We start from the raw sequence: 12,868 nt of genomic DNA, 5'->3' as shown, positions 1-12,868 counted from the left end.
GACCAATCTGAGCAGTAGTACTGTATTGCCATGTCTGCAATTTAGCCATGGTAGAGGCCGATAACTGCAAGTTTTGCACATTAATTTTTCATAAAAGATCAGATCTGTCACCACACTTCACAATATTAACTGCAACCAATATTTATATAAATTTGTTGGACCTGAAAAGCTGGTGTACTTGTTTTGAAAATCCATGTCAGACTCGCTGTACAATCCTTTGTGAAGGTGTAAGCTCTTTCTATGCTCACACACTCTGACAGGTCCTCCGTGCCCCCTGAAAAATCAGACTGTATAATCCTGATATTACATGGAGCATTTTATTAGTAAGAACACCAGTCTCATCAGGTCGATAGTGTCCTTCTACTTGGGACAAGTTATGAATGAGTCGGTAAGAGAAAAAAAGCTGACATATTCCAATACTCGCCTCAGAGGAGGCAATTAGTCTGGCTATATTTTAAGCTATTTGTGAACAAAGACCCTTATATTGTTCTTGCTAGCCATCTACAATCTGGGTTCAATTTGGCAAGCCATAAGGCCCTTTTACATTTAGCGATGCACCAGCGATCCAACCAGCGATCCGACCCGGTCAGGATCGCTGGTGCATCGCTAAATGATCGCTAGTGAGCTTTCATACAGAAAGATCTCACAGCGATGCAGCAGCGACGCAGCGCACGATACTTACCATTCACACACAGCGATCCTGCGTCCTCCCGCCCGCGTCCAGCGTCGCTCGTCGTCACAGCAGGAAGTCTCAGCAGGAAGCGCCCGACGAGAAATGGAGCCGGACATTCTCGCGCGATCAGCGATGGACAGCGGGGGAGCCGGTCGCTGGTAAGTATCACACATAGCGATATCGCTAGCAATATCGCTATAACGTCACAAAACCAGTGACGTTTTAGCGATATTGCTAGCGATATCGCTTAGTGTAAAACCCCCTATACTGTGGATGATCTGTTTAGGGGTTGTCTGGGCACAAACTATTGATGACCTATCTATAAATATGGATTGACCTCTGGGTCATCAATATCAGATCGGTGGGGACCTACATCTGGCAAATGCAAACGGATCTACTATTTGCTTCGGTGGTCACCAGATGTAAATACTTAAAACAGAGCTGCAAAGAGCAACATAATACAATGTGTAATAAAAAAACAACCCTCTTCTGTATCTTCTTAAATAGTTTCCTCCACAAATTAGAAATTTCACAGTGTACTAGCAAGGGGGTCTCACAACGTAACTTAATTACTATGAGATTATGTAGCCAAAATGAAATGAATTGATGAATACTACTAAGTACGGTAAATAGCCATACAATGTGTAGCGGCTGCTACTGTGTACTGCAGAACAGCTCCTATTCAAAGGAATAAGAATTGTTCTGCAGTACGCAGCAGCAGCTGCTCCATTCTAAACAGAGCTGCCTGTGAAAAGTGTTCACATGATGACCTTGGTCGGAATGGCCTAATATCTGAAGTGTATAGCAGTCCACCCAGCAGATTGGGTTTTGGATTTCAGCTGGCTTATTCATTCATTATTTGGGAAAAAAGCTGTCACCAGATTATTATTATTTATTGTTATAGCGCCATTTATTCCATGGCGCTTTTCATGTAAGGAGGGGTATACATAATAAAAACAAGTACAATAATGTTAAACAATACAAGTCATAACTGGTACAGGAGGAGAGAGGACCCTGCCCGCGAAGGCTCACAATCTACAAGCGATGGGTGAGAATACAGTAGGCGAGGGTAGAGCTGGTCATGCAGCGGTTTGGTCGATTGGTGGTTACTGCAGGTTATAGGCTTGTCAGAAGAGGTGGGTCTTCAGGCTCTTTTTGAAGGTTTCGATGGTAGGTGAGAGTCTGATATGTTGTGGTAGAGAGTTCCAGAGTAGGGGTGATGCGCGAGAGAAATCTTGTATGCGATTGTGGGAAGAGGAGATAAGAGGGGAGTAGAGAAGGAGATCTTGTGATGATCGGAGGTTGCGTGCAGGAAAGTACCGGGAGACTAGGTCACAGATGTATGGAGGAGACAGGTTGTGGATGGCTTTGTATGTCATGGTTAGGGTTTTGTACTGGAGTCTCTGGGCAATGGGGAGCCATTGAAGGGATTGACAGAGGGGAGAAGCTGGGGAATAGCGGGGGGACAGGTGGATTAGTCGGGCAGCAGAGTTTAGAGTAGATTGGAGGGGTGCGAGAGTGTTCGAGGGGAGGCCACAGAGCAGGAGGTTGCAGTAATCAAGGCGAGAGATGATGAGGGCATGGACTAGGGTTTTTGCAGATTTTTGGTTGAGGAATGAACGGATTCATGAAATATTTTTGAGTTGAAGTCGGCAGGAAGTGGAAAGGGCTTGGATATGTGGTTTGAAGGAGAGATCAGCGTCAAGGATTACCCTGAGGCAGTGAGCTTGTGGGACTGGGGAGAGTGGGCAGCCATTTACTGTAATGGATAGGTTCGTTGGGGGGGTCACATGAGATGGGGGAAAGATGATGAACTCTGTCTTGTCCATGTTAATGAATCTAGCAGTGCCTTTAAAGAGAGAGTGCCTTTTAAATTTGCTTTAACTAGTTAAACAGAATGAAAATAAGCACATTTGCAATTGTCTTTTTCGATCTGCTATCATTCTTCTGCAATGACTGCCTTTATCTCTCATGCTGTACAACTAGTTTCCATGGAGCATGACCAGTAGTGCCTGAGCAGACCCTTGCCAAATATGCACAGTACTCTGATTCCAGGAAAGGGGTTGATTCCTAATATCAGCCACCTCTCTCCGGCTCACAAATTTCTATTTAGCCGTTTGCTGCTCACCTCCTCCCAGCTCCTGACTGAGCTGTTCTTATCAATCCTGTAGAATGGCAATGCTCAGCATCACAATCACAGCTCTCACTGTCCAGAACAGTGTACTTGTTCGTGGGCACTGTTATCTCTACCTGCAGATACAGTGATAGGTATTAGTGGTTTGTCCTGAGTCTTCACTGTGGAACTTGTGCTGAGCTTTATAGTTCTGCTAATACTACATCTTCTGTTAACCAGAACTGTTGCTCAAAGTGGAGAGCCTGTCCTGCCTGAGACCAAGAAGAAACAAAGACTGGGAAACTGTGTGCTGCTCAAGAGACAGCTTGAGAATAGAAAAGGTTCGTTCACATGGAAAACCACCTGCACTAAATGACTGCATTATATATAGAGCAGTGATCTTTTGTGCAGTACAAAAGATGCATTTCACCTGACAAACATGTTCTTGCTCGTTCGTCAGGTGATGAACAGGCTGCTTAAACTGAAAGATTATCAAGAAATGTGCGTTCTTAGGAACACTTATTCAGTCATCTTTCAATATTTATGGACATTTATTTTTGTCCTCGTAGTACTGCGAAAACATGCACGAGCCAAGCCGGCGTAGCAATGTCGGGAGAGACCGCTTGCCCAGCTGACGTGGCAGCGTCGGGAGAGACCACTTGCCAAGCTCACACAGCAGCGTCGAGAGAGACCGCTTTCTAATGTTTATGGCCGGCCTTTCTCCTCATTATTTGATGACTAAGCTTTTAAACACTTGAGTAATAAAGAAACACTGATCTTCAGGCTACATCCAATCCAAATAGATAAAACTTGTTGCTGTCTCCCTTTTCTTATCTAAAGCATAAATATTTGCATTGGCCTTGGGATTGTGTGACTGGTAAATGGTTATTGTTGCGAGATGGAAATCTCCTAATCCAAAACAATTAAATGTAAGTAACGAATCTGTGTCTGCATTCCCGAGGTGAGGTTATCCCTATTAGGGAGAAAGTTTATTATTACATTGTTAGGTCATATTTCTGTTGCATTTGGCGCAGTCCTTCATTGTTCATCAGTGTATGAATGGAGCTTCTGGCTGCAGAATTAATGAGGCATATTGGTGTTCCATTACTGATGAGCTCTGATTTATTTCCTTTTTGTTTTTTGGTGTGGGGGCCTTCTGGATTAGACTATGGGCCTGGTCTCCATTTGTGAATACCCTTGGGAAGATGGAAGTTGCCTGTGCGGTGGCTCCAGACTTCCCTCTGCTGTTGATATGTTGTAAGCTGAGTTTTGTATGATCCCTCGTTGATATTCAGTCCCAGTAAATTGTGGTCCCCCAGTTATTTAATGAATAGAACTATAATTATAATTAGCCAGTAGTGATAAAGGTGTAAAATTGATGTAAGAAAATATTAAAAATCTTTGTGGAGTCAGAAAGTTTCCATGATCTCATGAATATTGGTTATAGGCAGTAAGGATTTTTAGTTTCGCCTCTTCCGTTAAGGTTTCAGTGAGCCAAATTCAAGAGCTTTTCGCTTCCATATTGAGGGAAAAAAATGCCAACATGATCTCAAGTCTGATGACCAGAACCAACAGTAACGTGGTGATCGAGGGCGGCCCTGTGTTCGGGCCGGCATTGTGTATATGCTCATGTGAAATAGTCCTTGATGGATGGGGCTATGTACGGTAATCTGCAGCTCGCTTTACCTTACTATGTCTCCTGGGCCGATAACGTATGTATTTACGTTACCCGTGGCTCTGTACCGGGTAGATCCACAGAAAGAAGCAGAATATTGAGAGAGACTTTATTACTCATCCCTCTTTTGGACTCATGGTTATATATAATTGCAGTAAGATTGTGGCAGGTGTAATCTTACAAATATAAAAGGATTACAGGAAATAAAGATGCAATTAAGGGAAAGCAGTCACTTGTCAAAAAATGTCATGGTTTTACCTAATCTAAATCTCTGAATCTGTCATGATTTATGGGATTTGCATACTTGCAGTCACATGCCAACTAGACTTCTCTCAGTTCGCTTCTATTGATAGAAGCGCTTGAGTCTTTTTCTGGACTGTAAACTTTAATGGATTTTCCTTGGGTTAGGCCATTAATATCTGATTGTGGATCTCCCATCACAACCGCTGATCAGCTGTATGAAGGAGCTCTGGCACTCCTCTGTTTTACCATACATTTGGTTGTGCCAGACACTGCAGCCCAATCCCTATCACAGGTGTCACACATCCACCGATCTGATGTTGATGGCCCACCCCACTTTCATTGGCTTTTCTACAATGATGTTTGATAGGATGAGTTATAAGATGCAGATGTTTAGAGTCCTCATTAGTGCCGATAATGGGTTAATTTTGCTGCTGTTTGTAATGGTAGAGCAGATCATGCATTCATGACTTTCCTAATATATGATCGGTATCTCAAAGTCTACCAAGTCCCGTCACCCCCGCTGTTCAATGTTTTATGGCTCATCAACAGATCATAAAACATTGCAAAGGTAAAACCGGGATCAGTCAATAAGTCAGAAAGTGTAAAACTTGGTGGAACTTCAGCTACAGGTGACCACACTTCATCGTTGACGTGTTGAATATGGGATACAGAACACAGAATATTCTTGCTGGAGCTCATAACTATTGCACAAAGGCAATAACAACCTAATTGATGCAGTAATGATGGTGTGCAGTCAGTATGAGTGTCAGTTTGATAAAAGATTACTTCCTCTATGGTGTGTTGGATGAGAGCATTGATGAGGAACTTGGAGAAGAGTCAACACGCTGACTCATGGATATTGTTTGCAGTTATTGTGTCTGCTGCTCGGGAAGCCAGAACATTATCTATCTGGATGAAATCCCTTTGCTGGAAAGGTTATGCCTTCAGTATTTTTGTATGGTTATGCTGCATTCTAACTGTGAATGTTTAATCGTGCATTACATTTTAACATGTTTTCCAGACCTGATATAAGATCATTACGCCTCTTGTACATAAAAATGGACCTTCTCCAAGATTAAAAAAGCCACAGATGAAGAGAGGTTTAACATCCCACTGTTGCTAGACTAGATAAATTGGGGCACATATTATGTTAGACCCCTCTACACGCTTTCCATGTCGCTTTTGACCATTTCACTATTTTTATTTTTTTTTTGCTGATGTTGCAGTTCCTCCATGGAAGAATGTCCTGCACAAGTTCACGTCAATAAAGAAATGTATGTGGCCGACCAGGACTAGGTTCGCGCTCCACGGACCCAGTAACAACCATGTGGGCTGCCTCTATGGTATTTACACCTAACTGTGGCTTATCTAAGGGACGACAAAGCAATCTTCAGTCTAAAATCGGACATGGATGATAAACATCTCACTTGACTGTCAATTGGCTGGCGTCCCCATACCCATTAGACCGTCGGCCAATCTCATCGATATCGGCAGGTTCAGCTGATATTTGTCTGTGTATTGGGGCCTTATTCTCATAAAGACAGATGATGTCAGGGTAGAGAGGGATCAGGCTGATAATAATGTATCTCCCTGTTCTTTTGAATCTTTCCATCAGATATATTGTAAGATTTCGATAACCATCTATGGGTTGTAGAATTGGGCTCAGGAGGGCCATTCTACCCAGCAGCTGTCTTCTAACTTCTCACCACCATTTGCTCGGCTTGCTGAAGGGACAATGTAGACAGCTATGCCGCGTATGTCCTATACTACAAATGTTGTTACGTGATACATTGGTGTGAAGTGTGTTGCCTTGTTTACATAACTTTGGGGATGCTTGTCCTATCTTGCCCTGGGACATTTGAGAACCTCACATTTAGATTTGAAAGGGTGAATGCTTTGTTTTACATTGGGGCAATTAGTGATGCTCATGGAATAACTGCATGCTTTCCACACCTGCTAACCAGCGCCAAGTGTATGCTGGGGGAGATATATTGGGGTGGTCTGCGGAGAAGAGTTAAGTATTGCATGGCCGAACCTATGTATGATATTGTAGAAAATATATTTAACCTCTTTCCGAACTTTGATATACCCAGTACGTCATGGTTGATAAGTATTTACCTTGAAGGTACTGGGTACGTCATGGCTAAAATGCGGCACCGTGACCATCGCATTATTGTGCCTGCTGTTTCTTTGAAACACTGATGTCCAGCCTATGATCGGTGTTATAAGAGCACTGATCACGGACTTAGAGCTTAGCAACTCCAGCGTTACCAGCTCTGAGTGGCGCGATCAGATGATGACGCAAAACTCGCCAATCAGAGTGCACAGAGGCGATTCGACCTCAGTATGACAGGACGTGTGTGTGCAGTCGTACTACTGTTCTGTCGCGCTGTGCTGGGCCTTGTGGTGCCGCAGACTCTTTGAAGCCTGTGCCATCACGGCTGCTGGTGTTCTTCAAATCACTAATCTGCACTCTTGCTCGCTGTTTTCTAAGAATTTTTTTCCCCTACCTTTTCTCTCCTCCCTTTTGCACCACTCCATGTGTGTGTCCTACAGTCAACGAGCCACTGATCAGAGGCACATCATTGATTGGCACCCATGCTCGCTTTTGGCCAGGACTTTTTTTTTTTTTTTTTTAACTAATTTTTGTATCCCTTTTTGCACTACAGCCGACGATTACTGGTCGGTGACACGAATCACCGGTTGGTTGCGGTTTTTTTTGGGGGGGGGGGGGGTTTGTGAAAAATTAATTGAATAAAAAAATTTTAGATCAGGGACAGTGAAAATAAACTGTAGTAATCCGCATCTGCTGCAGTATTTTTTTTTTTTTTTTTACTGAGTATAGTCAGGGATAGTGTCAGATGGCGTGGAAAAAAAGAATTGCGTGCGTCCTAAAGCCGTCGAGTCTGATCAGCAACGTCTCACTGATTGGCAGCCGGTGTTTTTTTTTGCGTGTGAAAAAAGACTAAAAAAAATTTTAATTAGTTGATATGACTAGAGAAGGGACATTTAAAATGCATACTGTAGTAATCGACAACAACTACAGTATTTTTTTATGGAATGTAGTCAGGGCAAGTGTCGGATAGTTGCGGGTGCTCCGTAACTTTTTTTTTTTTTTTTTTTTTTTTTTACTGACGTCCATTTAGTGAGTCTGTTTTTTATTTGACCAACTTTTTATATTCGTTTTACTTTTATTTTTATCTTTTTCTTTCTAGATTCTTTTGTTTTTTTTCTCTTTTAATTAAAAAAAAAAGTTACCCCAAGCCCACACACACACACACTGCATATGTGAAAAAATGTCTCGCTCATCCCAATCACAGTGGTGGAAGCATACGCTTTTCTTGACTCCGACACTGACAGTGAGGGAGCGGATCCCACGTTCCTTGTTATTTTTCATCCTCCTCAAGTGATACTGAACCGCCATGGTGACTCCTCAGGACAGAAAATGAACCAGCGCCGACCGTTACTGACCCCGTACGGACCTTACGCCCAAAAAATTGATTCCTGATTTTGTGGCGCACTTCTTGATACTTAGCCTGTCTTTGACTGGTTGTGACTCTCCGCTGAGCTCTCAGCACCCGGACCCCCACTGATCTAAACTTCTGACATGTCTCTAAAGCCCCCGTCACACACAGCGATCTCGCTAGCGAGATCGCTGCTGAGTCACAAGTTTTGTGACGCAACAGCGATCTCACCAGCGAGATCGCTGTGTGTGACACCTATCAGCGACCGGCCCCCCTGCCGGGTATCGCTGATCGTTGTGGAAAGCCCTGGACATTTTTTTGATCGTTGGTCTTCTGCTGGCCAGCACGCATCGCTGCCTGTGGCAGGCGTGAGATCAGCGACGCTGGAGCTGGTAACCAAGGTAAACATCGGGTTTCTAAGCGCTGTGTGGGGAGGTTGAGCTGACGGACGGGTCTGTCTGTGGTAGGAGACAGAGAGAGAGCGCAGTGTAGGCTGAGATAAAGAGAAAAGGGTGTCGTGGTAGTTTGACCATTAGAGGACAGTGGGGAGTTTAGGAGAGTGACTGTGTAAGTGCCATGTGTCAGGGGTTACTGTGAGGTGATAGTGGGCGGAGCTACTGGCAGGGCTGTGGAGTCGGTAAGCCAAACCTGCGACTCCGGCTCCTCAATTTCCCTTACACCGACTCAGACTCCCACATATATTGCTTATATTCAAGTGAAAAATTTATTGTAGTACAATGTGAACATCAGATACTTAATCATTTTTATGATACAATAATCAAGATATTTAGATAGAACATAATATATATTTATTGGAATACAACTTTAGAACACAAAAAACTGTAATAAATTGTAAATATCTAATACACTATGTATAACACTGTGTAATAAACTATGTAAGTGGCAAAAAACAGTTTTCAACAAAAACATACTAAATAACATTCAATTCAAAGAAAGCCCAGATGAACGGCACCAAGGCTCTAATCCACCAGCAACAAGTCGAGGATCAATCACAGGCACACAGTGTGTAAAACACTGCTGGGAATAACGGTGCTCAACATCAGAAAAAACATGCTAAATTTGTAAAATAAGGAAAAAGATGCGGCACTCACCCAGATTTGCAGTGCAGTGTTAATTTATTCAACTATTAAAGGTCACACAATAAAGGACGGGCAGATAACATGAGGCATGCGGGGAAAAAAGACGGACGACAGCCGTTTCCCGTACACAGACGTTGAAGCGTCTGTGTACGCGAAACGGCTGCCGTCCGTCTTTTTTCCCCGCATGCCTCATGTTATCTGCCCGTCCTTTATTGTGTGACCTTTAATGGTTGAATACTAAATAACATTTGTGCAGTCTATGAATTTGTCCTAAGAAATAGAATTGCCTCCATCAGATCCTCCTTCATAGATGACCTCAAATCTGACCTAATAATTTTAAGGCCAGAGAACAACCTCTCTACACTAACTTGGGTTGGAGGCAAAGCCGTAACCACATGGGCAGCATCTCTAACAATTTCCGGGTATAAAGGAATTGCCTCATGCATAGTCAGTTTTGATGAACGGTTGAATTTTTCTATTTCTTTGAGAGCAAGTGAAACATTTTGCTGAAATATGGTCAATCTGCTTGCTATAGGAGACGGAGTGAAGTCTTTTTACTTGCGGCAACGCTTTGCCTGCTCCATGTCATCCAAATACTTGTCAAAGTCAAACTCCTCATCTGATGAGGATGAAGATATGGCATCAGTGGCACTGTCCTCTTGCACCTGGCAGTCCTCCTGTAGGCCACTCATCCTAACTGCTACCTCAGTCAGAGCTTCTTTTCCTTTAGTAAGCTGTTGATCATCAAGCAGAATACGATGACTTGGGTCCACATAAACAGCTGCCAGAAAAATTTTATTTTCCAATAGCTGTGTCTCTTTCCGTTTCATTGAAGCAGAAATGCCATCTGCGATTAAACCACCTCTTTGGGACAAGCAAAATAGCAAGTTCTTCCACTCCCTTATGAAAATGCCAGGAGTTAAATCCTCAGCTTGTAAATTTTTAGCCACGGCAAATGGGTGGTTAAGCAATTCCTTCAATTCAGCCACCTGTGTCCTTTGACCTTCATTTAGGGTTACCTGATGGTTCGCCATATCTGTAAGAAACGGTTTTAGTTCAAGCATTCGCTCAATCATTAAATAAGTGCGGCTCCACCGAGTGGCTTGATCAACAATTGCCCCTTTCCCAGCACGTCTCTTCAAGATGGAATCAATTTTAGGGTTCTGGCGGCAATAGCCAATTTCCTCACTTTTCCAATCAGATTTCCAGCATGTCCCTCTTGCAGACTATCTCTTATTGCCAGCTGCAGCGTGTGCACAACACAGCGCATGTGATGAATATGAAAGTGTTTTGAAGCAGCTTCAACAAGATCATCTATTTCTAAAGTATAATTTTGCTGTTCTTCTGTTGTAATATCTGTTTGTTCCTCAGCTACATGAACAGTACTGTGGCCTTCCATCTCAAACATACTGAATCCTAAATTTTCTTCTAGCTGTTGTTCATTACTCTCATTCATCAGTTTAATTGTACTTATGTTTGACGCATTGTCCGTTACAATAGCAAGAATCTGTTCTTTTTTGAGTTCGTAATCTTGCAGGACTTTTTCCACTAAGGCCTGGAGAAACTGGCTGCTGTGATGAGCTTTAGTATCTTTTACTGCCAATGTCTTGGTAACAATTTCTTTGTTGTCACAAACATATCGAACATTGATGGCTGAATAGTTCACTCTGTGACGTGTGCAGGCATCCATTTTAAGAAACATGAAGCGTCTTTTGAGAGTCTTTTTAAGATCTTCCTTTTTGTTTAAGGGCTTCTTTAATCACTAATTTTCTAATACTTTCTCTTTCCAGAGAGACACCAAGTTTGCGGGCCATTTCTCCATTAAGAGCTGTAAAAGCTGGTCGTGCAAATAGTGATAATGGTACACCGTCCTTAACAAGCTGTATGAGCTGTCTTTTAAACACATCTGTTATTGTTACAGTAACTTTGTCACTTACAAAATATCTTGTTAATGATGTTTGAGATGCTCTTTCCTCCTCATTTGCCTGGCAGGAAGTGCTGGACGCGAGTTTCTTGGTGCTGCTGTTATCTTTCTCAGTCATAACTTTGAAAACTTCTGGGTGGAAGCGTTGTAAATGTCTTTTTAGATTGGAACCTCTTGTAGGAGCATTTTTATCACTGCCTGAGTATGCGCTGATTTTGGCATCACAGCATTTGTTTTCCTCTGGGTCACTTGTCATACATTGACACACAAAATATTTTTCATCTTGAGTGACTGTGAAATGCTCAAATACAGCTGACTTCATGGGGAGCTTCTTAGACATTTTGTAATCATATAAATTCACACTCAAAATAATTTTGTACTATAAAATTAAGTAACGTATATTATAATTCCAGCAAGAACAGGGACCATGTACAGTGGGGAAAATAAGAATTTGATACACTGAGTATTTTGCATGTTTTCCCACCTACAAAGAATGGTGAGGTCTACAATTGTACACCACCTGTGAGAGATAGACTAAAAAATCCAGAAAATCACATTGTATGATTTAAATAATATGCATTTTATTGAATGAAATACGTATTTGATACAATAGAAAAACAGAACTTAATATTTGGTGCTGAAACCTTTGTTTGCAATTACAGAGGTCAGACATTTCCTGTAGATTCTGTTTCTCTCAGTTGAAGTGTACTTATGATTGAAAATTTCAGACCTCTCCATTCTTTGTAGGTGGGAATCAAGAGTGTATCTGGGTTGCCCTCCCAGGGCTGTGGGGTACTCTGTACCGGGCCGGTGTCAGGGGGATGTGTCACAGCAACGGTGACCTGGTCCGTGGCCCTGGGCGCCCAAAAATCTGTGGAAGTTTGTAATGTAATAGTTTGTGACGCCACCAGTGGTGCTCGGCAAGGGAGGTGTTAAGCCGACGCTGCAGGCAGATTCTCTGGGACAGATGATATGGTGCAGCAGTGATGGTATAGCCCTCCACAGGCAGGGCTGATGTCCCAGGGCAGTGTAGTTGTAATGGTTGTGGAAAGGCGCAGGCAGTGTAAAGGATGGTACCCAGATGTAGCGGTGCTGAGCGGGTTGGTGCAAGAATGAATGGAGGACACCGAGGCTTGCAGTTCCAAGGCTTTACTCACAGTCTGTGGTACACAAGGGTGCCTGCCTCCGGGCCGTGTCCTCTGGGTCAGAGACTCGGCCAACCTCCAGGCCTGATGGAAAGCTCCTCTCCAACACTCCGCCAACATGTACCTTTCCTGAACGACTCCTCTATTGCGCCTTAAAGTGTGAAGATCTCCAGTACCGTGGTACTCTGGAGTTCCTCCTGTCAGATGTTCCCAAGAACTCTACTCGTATGGCAGACAGCTGTAGCCTGCTTCGGTGACTCCCTTCTCCTGAGCCCCGGCTCTCTAATCAGTTGCTGTTGTGCCCCAAGTCTTAGATGGGAGTAGTGAATTTACAGCCAACTACTCCACCGGTGTCTGCTGCAGAACCATAAGTGTCCATACAACCTCGGGGACCGGGCCCCGGCCTTGCGCTGAGAACCTATAAGCAGGGTTCCTCTTTCAACCCACGTCCTCTCTGTTCTCCTTACTCCTTCGTTCCGTACTGGTCTTTCTCTCTCTTATGGAAGCTTAGGTTGCAGTTCTACGTCTTTC

At 43.3% G+C, this 12,868-nt stretch overlaps 1 protein-coding gene across 4 annotated transcripts in view; it reads left to right on the top strand.

Moving 5' to 3' along the window:
• The window catches only part of LHFPL2 (LHFPL tetraspan subfamily member 2), a 203,318-nt gene that overhangs the window by 79,365 nt on the left and 111,085 nt on the right, over window positions 1–12,868 (top strand). The window lies entirely within an intron of this gene.

Source organism: Dendrobates tinctorius, unplaced genomic scaffold (assembly GCF_039654945.1).
Source record: "Dendrobates tinctorius isolate UK_male_01 unplaced genomic scaffold, ASM3965494v1 ptg000083l, whole genome shotgun sequence".
NCBI classification, from domain to species: Eukaryota; Metazoa; Chordata; class Amphibia; order Anura; family Dendrobatidae; genus Dendrobates; species Dendrobates tinctorius.
The sequence above is the reverse complement of the archived record's forward strand: the minus strand, read 5'-3'. Positions and strand labels throughout refer to the sequence as shown.